The 13,686-nt window shown below is 34.2% G+C and overlaps 1 protein-coding gene across 2 annotated transcripts in view; it reads left to right on the top strand.

The window, feature by feature from the left end:
- Epha6 (EPH receptor A6) overlaps positions 1-13,686 on the top strand; it is a 922,149-nt gene that overhangs the window by 113,649 nt on the left and 794,814 nt on the right. Inside the window, exon 3 of one of the 2 annotated variants that reach the window (XM_021184474.3) lies at positions 4,930-5,049. The exons of the other annotated variant lie outside the window; for it this stretch is intronic. The gene's annotated coding sequence lies outside the window, so the exon portion shown is untranslated. The remainder of the gene's footprint in view (positions 1-4,929; positions 5,050-13,686) is intronic. 2 annotated transcript variants of the gene reach the window in all.

The raw sequence follows: 13,686 nt of genomic DNA, 5'->3' as shown, positions 1-13,686 counted from the left end.
TCCCTTTCAAGCTGGGACCTAAAATCTTTACAAAGTTCCTGGGGGCTCATTTGTTTCTGCTGTCACTTGGTACATGAATAGTTTGAGTCCAGTAGGGACTGTCTGTGTGGACATGGTTCCTTTAGAGTCACTTTTCCCTAACAGGCTTTTTAGAAACACTCCAACTCTAACTTCTAGGTCCTCTGAAAGCCAGTAAGTCCAACTGCTGACTTTCTAAAACTTGGTCAAAAACATTGCATCTTTGTCCTATGGTTCTTACTAATAGCAGACTCCCTCCCCCACCCTCTTCCTCCTTCACATCCTTCTCACCCTCCCACACTGGAAACGTAAGAGTGTATTAGGTTTCACACTTGAGACCTACAGCAAAAAGGAACATGCCTACTCAAAATGTCAAGGTGTATCTGGTAGCCAGATCCTCCCTGCATGGCTCAGGATCTGCGTGTTATAAGACCCTCCTGGCTGTCATTCCTCACTCCTACCCTAAACTTTCTCTAGCTCAGGAGGCTGGGCTGCTTTCCCTATATAATCCAATTATTTGTGGTTGCCCCTTTTTTTGTACTTTGGGGAGTTTCCCTGTTCTCACCCTCCCTTTCTGCCCTCCTTCCTCACATGGAAGAGTGTCATGTCCACTCTGGACTCTCCCAACATGTCTCTACCTCTGGCTATGTTCTCCAGCACATCTGCAATAAACCTTTTCACTCCATCATACCTAGAACCAGTCCTGGTTATTTCCTTTTCTGTGTCTTCTTTTCATACATCTGGTCCCCCAAAACCTAAACCAGTAATGAATGTCCTTTCCTTTCCTGTCTTTTTTTTTTTTTCATTCAGAGTGAATGTCTAGTACATGAATTTTTATTTCACAGGCTTTATCTTTCAAGCATATTATGTATTCTCTACAAGACTTCTTTGAGGATACCAATCCTCTTTTATGGAAACTTCGAATTCATGATTTAATAACATGGCAAAGGTTATACCTCCATCCTGATTCCAACCCTTCTTGCAAACACATTGGTGATTTCTATTGATTATCAGATGCCAATCTTGTTGGTAATTTTAAAACTATGAAGTGAGCCAACTGTGAGTCTTAATTTACTCTGTAAGGATGTCTGTGGTAGTCTATTTATGAACTTTTATTACTTTTATTGTTATTTTCTCTGTATTTTTGCTTAGAACATCCTCCATTCTAACATCAGTTCATGTTCTATTTAAAGAGCTGCCTTTACTCAGGGATTACGGAAGAAATGGCAGGAGAGCCTGAAAAGTGTGTAACTATTGTAGTACATGAACTCAAAGTGTCTGTGACTACAAGCAAGGACCAGCACAAAATCAAACCATCTAAACCAACATGGAAGTGGAGTGGGTGGTGGATCATAAGGACACACCCCAGATAATGACCTGTTGGCAAAGGATGGCAATTTAGGCAGGGAAGGGAGCCATTTTTCTTCAGGGATGCTGTTTATTTTTGACTGCCCATCTACAGTGGATGATTTTATAATCATACACATAGGAGTATATGTCTGACAGCACCAAATGGATTCAGTAGGTTTAAAAAGGAGAGAATTAGTTGGGAGATAAACAGGTGGGTTAGGAAAGATAGGGGAGGTTATGAAGGGGAGATAATGAGGGTAATTTGATCAAAATGTGATCATTTGAAATTTCTGAACAATGAAAGTAATAAAAAATGATGCTTTTAAGTTAATTACAGTTTTAATATAGTATTTAATAGTTGCCTATATCAGTTATGTATATGTATGTTGTTGAAACATAACACACCCTACCTATGTATGGTGTATCTAGAATGTTGCCACTAAAAGAAAAAAAATAAAAACAAGCAATGGCTGATGAATCACTATTGTCTTGTATCAAATGTACTCTTCTGTCCAGAATGTTATAGCAAATTACCACAGATTGGGTAGCTTAATATGTAAACGCATTCTTTTTCTTGGTTCCTCAGACTTAGGCAATGAACTGATAGATTTGGTAGCAGGTCAGGTTCTACTCCTTGTTCTTGAACCTGCATTTCACTCTGTTCTTAAATGGTAGAACAGGCAAGGGAGTCTCTGAAGCCGCTTTATATGGGTTTTAATTTTTTTTTCCATGTGTGTTGCTTCTCTTTTACATCACTGTGCTAGAATACCTAAGAAAATCAACTCAAGAAGGGAAGAAACACGCCGGTTTGTTCATGGTTTCACAACTTTCATTCATGGTCAGTTGGCTGCATTGCTTTCAGTCCTCTGGACGCAGAAACATGGCTGAATAGATTAGAAGAGTAAAGCTGATGTCATCGTGATGTGCGTGAAGCAGAGAAAGAAAGGAGAGGAAAGAGAGAAAGGCCAGGGAAGAAGATAAAAACCCACCTCTTAGTTCTCAATGAACTCATCAGTGGATTAAGTTGCTGATGAAGATGGCTCCCTCATGATCCACTCACCTGTCCATACACCAGCTAAGGATCACCCTAGGGCCAGAAGGGAGACTCCATGCCCACATAATAAGAAAACATATACCCATGACATGACCTAACACCTCCCAAACCTCCATAAATCACAGTACTGACTGGATCTCACTTCAACCTATAGGTGTAGTCAAAAATGCTTCCACGTGTTGTATGGCTTACAGCCTGTAGACGCTCTATTAGATGATAACCCATAGAGGATAAAGTTTCAATTGATATCATCAGCAAAATACATTAGTTTTGAGAAAAATATGTTTGCTTTAGTTTTCAAAATGCTTTCTCTAGACTGCGATTTCTGTTGTTGTTGTTGTTGTTCTTGACTCTTCAGCAACAAAGCATGTGTTTTGGTTTGTTTGATTTCTTCCATCTTCTAAACTTTCAATCTATTGGATTTTGCTTCCATCTGCAAATTGACAATAAGCAGACATTTGCAAGACGCTGGTAAAGATGACACTGCCTCACTGTTTTTCTGTTTCAATATTAATATATTCAGATTTAAAAGATAATTAACATTCTAGGCTTTGTGGGGGTTTATTTCAATAGATATGTGAAAACTTCCCTTTCAGAACTGTAGGCATCGCATCGTTGTCACACCTACCAATCTCACTCCAGTTTCCCAAGGCCACAGGCTTCCAAAGGCTCAGTGCCAAATCCTCTAACTTAGGTGTCTGTAACACATTTAACCTGTTGGTGAACTCCTTCACCAGAGATGTTTCTATCACTGAATCACATTTCCATGCCCACAATGATGTCTTGTCCATGCTAAACAAAAATGTTAATGACATGTTTTCTCTAATAAAATGTGTAAATTGCTTTTCCCTTTAATGGATTTTAGTTACACGAAGGAATGCATTTGTACAAAATGAATTGACAAAGATAGTTTTTTTTTTTAACTAAATGCAATATTGCACTTTAATTCGAAAAGATGTTTGGCTTTCTTTTGAAACCATAATCACTTAGAGGTTGATGTCAAGCTCTTTCAAATATTTCTAGGTTTTAATAATAAATCTTGATTAAATCTGATTATGCCATGTTATAAAACTTCTACTAACACATTGAATTTTTATTTTAATCTGAAATTATCATATCAATAAGTGATCATTTGTTTTTCAGAACTAAGTTTTCAGTCTTTCTCCCTGTTTTAGTAGTCATGATTTTGAAATAATGAAATCTAGAGTTTTAGAATTTTTTAGGTGGCAAAGATATTCTGACTAGCTTTGTATTTTACTCTTATACAATAAGTATTGAATAAACATAATTTTACCACCTTTATAATACCAATAATGGGGATGGGTATATTTTAAATATTTCTAATATTGTTTTAATATTTCCAAAGTTGTTGATTATTAATAACTTTTACTAAGAATCATATATTAAGGGAGGGTAGCTAGAAGAGACGGCCTTCCAAATTAAAATAGGCAGTGGCAATTATCAGAAACTATAATAAAATAACATTTTCCTAATATAAGAACATAATTTTAAGTGTAATAGCTTTAATATATTATTTTTGCTCCCAGCATTGTGAGATTAAGTCTTCAGTGTTATTTAATTTTACTATGTTAACACCATCAGGAAACAATAACTTTATTATTTCGACTTACACTGACTCTCATTCAGGTTAGGGAGATCTGAATAGCTTTTGATCTCTAAAGCTCATGTAGGTTTTCTAAACTTTAAAATGTAGAGATAACAAACCATTTAAACCTCAGCGGTCACTTTCTCAGTAAGCTCTGCTCTTTAAATACAAAATCAATATGAGCTATCCTATATTTTGATACCAACAATATGCTTATGCACTTTTAGAAAATGTAACTAAATCATAGGTAGTTTGATTCCTTGTTTTATAATTGATATTAAGGAAAATAAAATTAAAACATTTTATGGTATAATTAATTATATTGATTATTTTAACAAATTATGGATTGTATTTAGAACTTTGAAACTCATTGTTGAAATATAATTACTGATATTTTGATTTGGGGCTAACACACAAATATATTTAACCATCACTTATGTTAATATTATTTTATATCTATATAATACATTTAGGAATAGTTTTATCAATTCATTTCATATTTTCTAAGTTGCAAAAGATAATAAGTGTTTAGACATTCTTGGAATCTCAAATTTGAAGTAGAAAATATCAAAGTCCTTGTTTTTTACTGAAGCATCATAGTTCATTTTCTATCAAGACCATGACCTTAACTAGTTCAGCTTCCCTTAGAATTTTCATTTGTGTATTTATAGTTCTAAGGATGCTTATTTATTTACTTCTCAAATTTGATCTTAATTTAAATGAATAGTATGAAATCTTTTTATCTTGAAGATACTGCCAATTTAACATGGAGGACTCATTAGGTAAAAATGAATTTTTAATGTCATGCCATATAGCACCTTCACCATGCAAAATCGCCAAAACAGAATGGAAACAAATCCTCCTAAGAAAAATTTGATATAGCTTTCCTATGCTTTTCCAGACCTATTTCCAACACTGCTAAAAGGGGGGAAAATTCCAGAAGGCACTGAAGAGACCGCCTCTCCAGACCCCGCTGTTACCTCTGCTCTGGATTCACAGGCTGCAGCTCCCTAGGAGCCAGGTTGGAAAAGTTTCTAGGAAAAGAGATTATTCATGTATAGCATATATTTTAAGTACAAAGGGTTTTTTTTCATGCAAATTTGTCTTTTAGGCCCCACAAGTACATTAAAATTCCACATATTAGTTTGAAATTCACATTTATTCTCTAGATCTTTTAAAATATCAAAAATGAATGTTTAGATTTTTTAATATAATATTGAAATGTAAATGACTTTAAAGGATGCAAAGTGAGATTATTGAAAACAGAGTGTGGCTGTTATAAAAAGACCCTCAGCCTCTTCTGATTCTTTTAAGATTATAAAGTATGACGTTAAATTTGATATTTTTTCAAAAATTTCTAAGCTTTCTCATATAAACAATATAAATGACAGTATTCTTATTTTGTAATTCTCTCTCTCTCTTTTTTTTTTCTATTCCTCAATTCTAAGAGATTTCAAAAACCCTCTTGGCATGAATGGAAAGTTAAAAGTAGTAACTCTGCATATGCTGTTAAAGTCCATGTCTAGTGGGAATCTTCACAGATAGGCCCAAAAAATAACAACATACTTAAAGGGACATTTTATCTAAGCTTAACATGAATTTAAACTGGAGGACTGGTGAATTTTGAAAGTAGAGAGAACCATCATTAATAGTGTCAGTGTGCAATGCATTGTAGTAAAAAAGAATGAAACTCTCTTAATGCACAAAGACTACATATAATAACTACGAGTATAAACGATATACCCAGGAGATATACAATTGATGTCTAAAGTATCTTATCTAATGCTAATTACTCTCTGAATATGAAAATATGTAAAAATTATTAAAATAGTTGAAGATCTAATACATCTTTAAAGAAAAGGTCTAGAAAGCTATAAATCAGACCTCAGATACTTTAAATCTGAAATAATAAATACAAAAGTAGAAATTACACATTCATATTTATAAAAACTAATTTTAAAACAATATATTTATATCTACTTATATAAAGTATGAGATTACTAACATTTTTAGGATTTTTTAAAAGAGAATGCATATAATAGTCTCCAAATGTTTTATAGCATTTTGGCATTTACATTGTATTATAATTATTGCTTTAAGGGGTATTTTGTTATTCATTCCCATGTATTGCTATTGTTAATGCCTATAGGAAATAATTAGATCTCACTATATCATTTATATTTCTGTCTCCCAGAAGTGCGAATAAGTTGAATTTAAGTGTTAATTACATATAAGCTTAGTTGATAGAACTGAATATACAAAATCAAGTATTTAAAAAATCATTACACAGAAACATGCACTGCATTAGCTTCTGTGAAATGGCTTCATTATTCTAACAGAATATATTCATTTCTTAATTCTTTTTTAAGTTAAGTAATTTTTAACTACAACCATTGCATTTTAGTTATTAGCTACTGATAATGATGACTTACTATTCTCTTTAAAAACTTTTATTCTTCTCAGATACATGACATCCTTACCTCCTGACTGCAGCTCACCCTCCCTCCATTCCTCCCAGCCCTTCTCCCCATCTTCCCTCTTCCAAGATTAACTTCTCCTCTGTCTCCATCTTAAAAATAAAATAAAAGAAGAAGAAGAAAATTATAAAACAGGACTTCTGGGGTATCCTTAATTCTTTTAAAGTTTACTTTGTTAAATGTGTTTAGAAATATGATTCATACCTTATTTTCTATACACATGTCCAATGTTCTTAATCACATTCAGTTCCTGTATGTCTTAATGGAGAAACATAAGATGCTCTGCTTTGAATATACAAATCAGTTTAGCTAATGGCCCTACTCTAACATGCCTGATAGAGCACTGGCATGTCCAGACCTAGAACAGCTGTGTACTTTATATTTAAACTACAAACAACATTATGCACAATTCTATAACTATTAATGTGACTGAAAAAAATGTGACTAATAATGTGACTAACAAAGTCAATTTGTTAGATCCATTTGAGCATCAAGGAAAGAGTGAATATTCTGTACTTTTTCATCCTGAAACATGGCTGACGAATGTGGTTCTTCTCCTCTTCATGTGAACTCCCAAAATCAAAAAGAAACAAGGAAGCAGTTAGTAAAGAGAGAATGATCCAATAAGCCAAAATTTCTAATTTGTTGAAATATAACAAGAATTAGCCAATTATCATGTTAGTCAATAAATATTATTTTTGTACTAAATACCATTTTCAGTAAAAAAAAAAAGGAGTGGTCATAAGTTAATAAACTTTGTGGATAGTGACATGTACAGATAAATAACATAACCCTCAATTTTATTCCCCATGAATGCAGTAAATCTTCAGACAGACTATAAGGAAAAAAACTTAAAAGCCTGAAGGTTGTCAGGCAGTGGTGGCACAGGTCCTTAACCTTAGTACTCAGGAGGTAGAGGCAGGCAGGTCCCTGTGAGTTTGAGGTCAACCTGTCCAACAGAGTGAGATCCAATGATATATAAATTTAAACACCACCATAAATGTTAAAATGTTATAGGCCTATAAATCTGTAGCCATAGTCAAATGATACATAAATCAATGCTGACTACAAAAATAGTAGATTAACATAAAGGATATCTTGAAAGACAAAGAAAACTGAGAGAACAAATATGTGCCTGGGGAAAATATTTAAATATTTTAAATATTTCCAGCAAGTATTATTAGCCTTTAAACATCTATGGATAAAAAGAAATGTCAATCTTCAAATAACTCAAAAAGTGCTCAATAGAATCAGAGGGTTTTCCTCCTTTGAGGGTGGGGAAAGAGAGTGTACTTGTAGAGCAGATTCAGTTTCCCAGCAGTATGAATGAGGGGAGCAGGTATCTCTTGCTGCTTCTGCCTCTATACCAGCCCTTCTGCATATCTATTGATTTCCTGTGACCGCTATCCCCATACCATACCTCAGGACCCACAGTTCACACTAGGACTCACTCGTAGTTTCCAACAAATTCATGACACCACGAATCCACCATCGTTTTTAGGCAGACAGATTCAGTTTTCCTAGACATTTTTCTGTGCTCTGGTGATTTGGCACTTTGTCCACTGTAACTCTGGTTGTTCAGCACTTTCTCTTTATTAACTTCAGACAGTGACTGTATTTTGTTCTTTCGTGTATTTCCTCTTTCCCATCAGTGCCATATAGCTAGAATCATCCACTCTGTGTCTTTATTTCTGATTGTTTCTTTTACTTAATATTAAGATGCATTTTAACTTCCTCTCTGTCCTACTTGTTATAACACCTAAATTCTATTTCACACTGAATATTTCATTATAAATACGTGTGAATTTTTAGACTGAAACCTGTAGATGATTAGAATATTTCTCATAAGCATTTTCTTTTTTAACTTTTTAATTAGTTATTTTCTTTATTTACATTTCAAATATTATCCCCTTTCCTGGTTTCCTCTCTGAAAACCCCCTATTCCACTCCTCTCATTTTCAAATGACTTGTTAGGCAATAATATTTTCTTTTACTGTACTTCTATGAACATTTATCTTTCTATATCTCTTAATCTAGATATTTAAAACCCATTTCACGGATCATTTTAATCTGTGTTACCTACTTTTCCTTTCCTATTTGTCACCAAGAAAATTCTATCATGGTCAGCCGCTACATAAAGGAAGGTTAAGTTCTGTCTAATCAACCTATATTCATCAGGCTCATGTCTTACCTTAATATACATTTGGTTATCTTATCGTATATTTCAAAATTGACATAGTAATTAATGCCTTTACATCATGTACTAGGGAGAGGAAAAAGAAAGGTTTACAGCAAGTTTGTTACCAACCGTGAGACTATGTCTTGAAGAGAAATAAAAACCACATATTTCAAATCTCATTAATAAACACATCATTTTTTCTGTGGGAAGATGACTTAGTTCATTAAAGTTAAGATAAGAAATATTAATTTTAAATTGACTGGTTTTGTTGGTTAAAGCCAAACCAAAAATAAATGTTTAATAAAAATAAACTCCATGATGTTTAATTTCATATATTAATATATAATCTTTATGAAAGGAATATGTACTATTTAATTTTTCAGCCTACTTACATATCTTTTTCTATCATGAATTAAAGATTATAAAAGATATACAGAATTTCCAAGTTTTGAAAGAATCTGATAAGGGTGTTCATTAATGTACTATCTATGTATCATTAATGTACTATTAATGTAATATCTATATACCTACTATTTGAGATGGTTTAATTTCATTAATCCATATAGATGTAGTAACATATCAGAGTTATACAGAAAAGATAAAGGGGTCCCAGGAAAGATTAGTTCCCTAAGGTTAAATTGTCTTCCCCACTAGTATTGCCCATTTTGAGTGTCTGCAGGTGAAGCCCTGAGCTAGTTGGATATTTATGCATTATACCTCAGCAACCTCTAGGGATCTACTGCTGAAGTGGTGTGTGTGTGTGTGTGTGTGTGTGTGTGTGTGTGTGTGTACCCTTTAGCATTCAACATAATGTTAAGTGAACTAAAAGATTGGTTGCTTTTCTATTCCTATAAGACATCACTGCCAAGGCAAGAAACTTAAATAAAAATGAGTTTTAGAACAACTAACAGTCTACCAGGGTGAGTGCATGGCCATCATGTTAGGGAGCTTGGCAGCTGGCATGCAGCCATAGCAGAACAGCAGTAGCTGAGACAGCTTAAATCTTGAGAAACAAACCTGAGACAGAGATAATTGGAAAGTTGTGAGCTTTTGAAATCCAAAGCCTACCACCAGTGACGCCTCCTCCAACCAGGCCACACCCCCTAATTCTTCCCAAAGACTTATAACAATTGTAGGCCAAGTATTCAAATATAAAAGCCTGTGGAGAGCAGGCATTGCCATTTAACCCACTGTATTTCGTGTAGAAGACTCAAGAACATTTTTTTCTCTTATATCTGACTGTTAAATCAAGGGTGGGAAGATGCTTGATTTTTAAATGTCTATCAAATATAAATTAGGCAAGGACCAGCCATCACACTGAATGGTAGAGAAGTGAACTCCCCTTTCTTTGTGTGTAATTCTATTACAAACCTGTAACTCTATACTATAACTGAAACTAGTAACATGAAAATAACAAAGTATCTACTAGTTGTAAAAGATTTTTAGTTTGTATAAGGGTATTGAAATAATAGACTATGGATTGCAATTCTAATTATTTATTATAAGGGTTACTACTAGTTGGAGACAGTTTTAAATACTGTCCTATATGCTCAGTATATTTATTATTTATATAAATTACTTATAATGATATTACAAGCTTGAATTGAGAATTAAAATAATATTTTAGAGAAGTGCATACAAGAATGCTATTTAAGAGTGATTTTCAACATGTGGGCCATAACCCTATTGAGGGTTAAATGACCCTTTCATGGTAGTCACATATAAGATACCTTTCATATCAGGCATTTACATTACTATTCATAACAGTAGAAAATTACAGTTATAAAATAGCAAAGAAAATAATTTTATGGTTGAAGGTCATCACAACATGAGGAACTAAGGATTGTAGCCCTATGAAAGCAAAGAACCATTGCTATATAAGGTTATTTGCACCTGAAACTACTACAATTAGTTGAATTAAAGGACATGTATGGGATGTTACCATAAGTAACAATTTCAAGACAGAAATATTACAAGGGAACAGGTTGTAGGGATGCTATTTTATTCACAAGACATTTGACTAACTTTAAGCACAATTTTTAGTTTGTTATTTCTTTTCAATGATTGTTATTAAAATGTCAGTATTTGTTCCAAGTGCTGTTCATGTCTGTTATTCTTAAACTGAAACTCCATATTTCTAGAATATCTATTCTTCTATGATCATGGTTGTGATGATCATAGATTAGTTGTTAATGAAGATATTTTCTAAACCTAGAAGTTTATTCTGAAGATCAGCAAGTAGTGTTACTTATTGTTCTTTATATCAGAAGTGAGCCTCTGAATCCAGTGATGCCCTCACCCATAGGTGACAGGGACCCTTGAGTCTATTGACATGGCGATCACCATACATTCCCAGTTTCCATCTGCCCTTACCTGTGTGCAGAGGTACGTGTGGCTATGTCATGTCCCAAATAAAAAGGAGAGCCATCTGACCTTTGCTCTATTCTCTTCCTCTTTTCCATCATCCTTCTCTGTTTTTTATCCCTGCCAATAAATCTTTCCCATGGAACTGTGCTGGCCTGGTGTGATCTGTCTGATGAGCCTCCATACTAATACAATTGTAAAAATACAATATTTTATATTCAATATTTTATATCCATAAATTTGAAATTCTTTGCATCATGCCCTTACTGTTATTTTTAAAATCATACTTCATCTTATATATGCCAATATACTTTGCATATAAATAATAGGAAGAATTGATACAGCTTTTATATGGGATGGGGCATATTAAAAAAATACTGGAAACATGGTAACTATATTCTTAGAGTGGAGATTTTTGTTATTCATAAGAGAGAGAAAATATTCAGAGTCATCTGGAAGAGTTCATAGCAGAGAAAGAAAGAAGTAAAGTAGACTTGGCCAAGGCTCTGACAATGGAGCTGGAGAGAGTGGGAGAAAGCAAAGACAGAACTAGCAATCCCAGTGTCTTTGGAACACCATTTCTCTGTGTTTTTAGGGAATCTTTCATTATCTGGTACTAGGGTCTGCCCTAACTGCTCAAACCTTCCTTCACATACTTCTCCTTCATCTTCAGCTAAACAGCCTCTTAGCATTTAGGCAAAAACAATTTGCTCAGGTGCCTGACTACCTTCTCTTAGGGTCTATGCAGCAAAAGTATTTTAGTGAATTGGTGAAGGGCCAAAGAATGCAGCAAAGATCACTCTACCATGAAGCAGATGCCATGTAAGAAATTTATTTGCTATTGAGAGGGCACCTCAGAGAATGGACAAGAGAGAAAAGAACAGACACAGAGAAACAGAGTGAGAGAAACAGAGCAAGTTAGAGAGAGGGTAGACTGTGATGGTGGGGACCTTTTAAAGGATGAATATGTTGCATTTGGTAGCTGGTGATTATGTGGCTGCTAAGTCATTAAAGAAATGGGGTTAAAATTCCTCACTTTTGTTTATTATAAAGTAATGAATATAAAGGGATGATGGTGAACCAGGAATGGGGGAACATGCTCTTTAGACTGGTTCCTGCACTTCGTTGGCATTACCAGCTTTGGAGACCCAGAAACCTGGGATTCTGACCAAGTCCTGAGAGAACATGCTAGTTGACTCACTGTTCAGGCTCTGTTGGACCATCTGGGGCTAGGGACATGCAGGCAGCAGTTGGAGCATTTTGTGAGGCTGGGCCACCTGGAGCCAGCCACTTTGAAGCTGTCTTGGATGCTGATTTTAAGGGAATACTTGGAGCTGGTGGGTTGCTGAAACAGATATATATTAGAGGCAGAAGGTAAAGTTAGGGATTTTAAGAAAATTTTTTAACCAGAGTATACATATGAAACTCTTAGGCCCATATTGTTAGTAATGTATTAGGTAAGTGGTATCCCAAGACAGACAGACAGACAGATAGACAGACAGACAGACAGACAGAGACAGATACACAGAGACTGATTCCACCCCCAGGAATATGTAGAATAGGCAAGTAGGAAAACAAGCTGTTGAGTGGCAATATTTATCTGGAGTCCATTTGGCCCATTAAAGGTGGATTCAAGCCAATCCTCCAAAGCTTACATGAATTTAAGTTTACAAGAAGACATGTTTTAGATATGCTGTGATTCATTACTTTTTGTTTGTAATCGTACTGAATATTGTGGAAAATGAAGAAGACTCATGCCTTTTTGTGTGCGAATTAGGCATTTCAGGGTCCAGCCTACCTTATCTAGGCAAATCCCAGACAGCAGCAACCCAGTGTACTGCTCATTCAGAGTTTAGACAAGGTCCTGATAGCCATCAGAGTAAAGGAGAGTTTTTCTCTTTATAGCCAGCTTTGCTACATTTAAAGCAAGCTCAAGATTGATCTTTTGTGCCCATGATTTCTTAGGAGGAAATCTAAGGTGTGGTGCCAGGACATGGCACTTCTCTCTATCACAGTAAGCTTTGTTATTATCATTATCATTTTCATTGTTGTTGTTAAACAGTAAATGTCATATTCAGTACCACTATCTATTAAATATATCTAAAGTAAATAAACTATGATTATTTCTAGTTACTTGTTTTTGTCTTAATTTAAAAAAAAAACAAACACAAGAGTCTAAATGAAACTTATTCTTGTAATTAATTACATTAATAGAACACATTGAAGAATTTGATCATTTATAAGGTGATCATTTATGTATGTATTAACTTAATTATCCTTAACAGTTTACAATACGTTATTAGCTTTTAAAAGACTAGGGCTTCACATTCTATCCTGTTAGGTTTAGCCTTGAAAAAAAATAGCAATTTTTGAGTTGAAACCCTTTTTAGTATCAAAGTAAAACTTTTAATCATAAAGTCAATAGAAAGACTGGGAACTTTATTGATCCTATCGTAGTGCACCATTATAGCATATTACAGTTTTTTGTAAGGCTTAGTTTCTATAAATAGCTAAAGCTTGAAGTGAGAAAAGACAAAGAAGCTGGAATAGTAGTACTGTGAGCTTGAAGGGACCTTAGCATTGTATAAATCTTGATCATCAAATGCAATTTATTTATCAAACATGTTGTTACATATCT

The sequence above is a fragment of the Mus caroli genome, unplaced genomic scaffold, assembly GCF_978045245.1.
Source record: "Mus caroli unplaced genomic scaffold, Mus_caroli_1 scaffold_17, whole genome shotgun sequence".
Lineage (NCBI taxonomy): Eukaryota > Metazoa > Chordata > Mammalia > Rodentia > Muridae > Mus > Mus caroli.
Note: the sequence above shows the minus strand (reverse complement) of the source record. Positions and strands in the feature narration are given on the sequence as shown.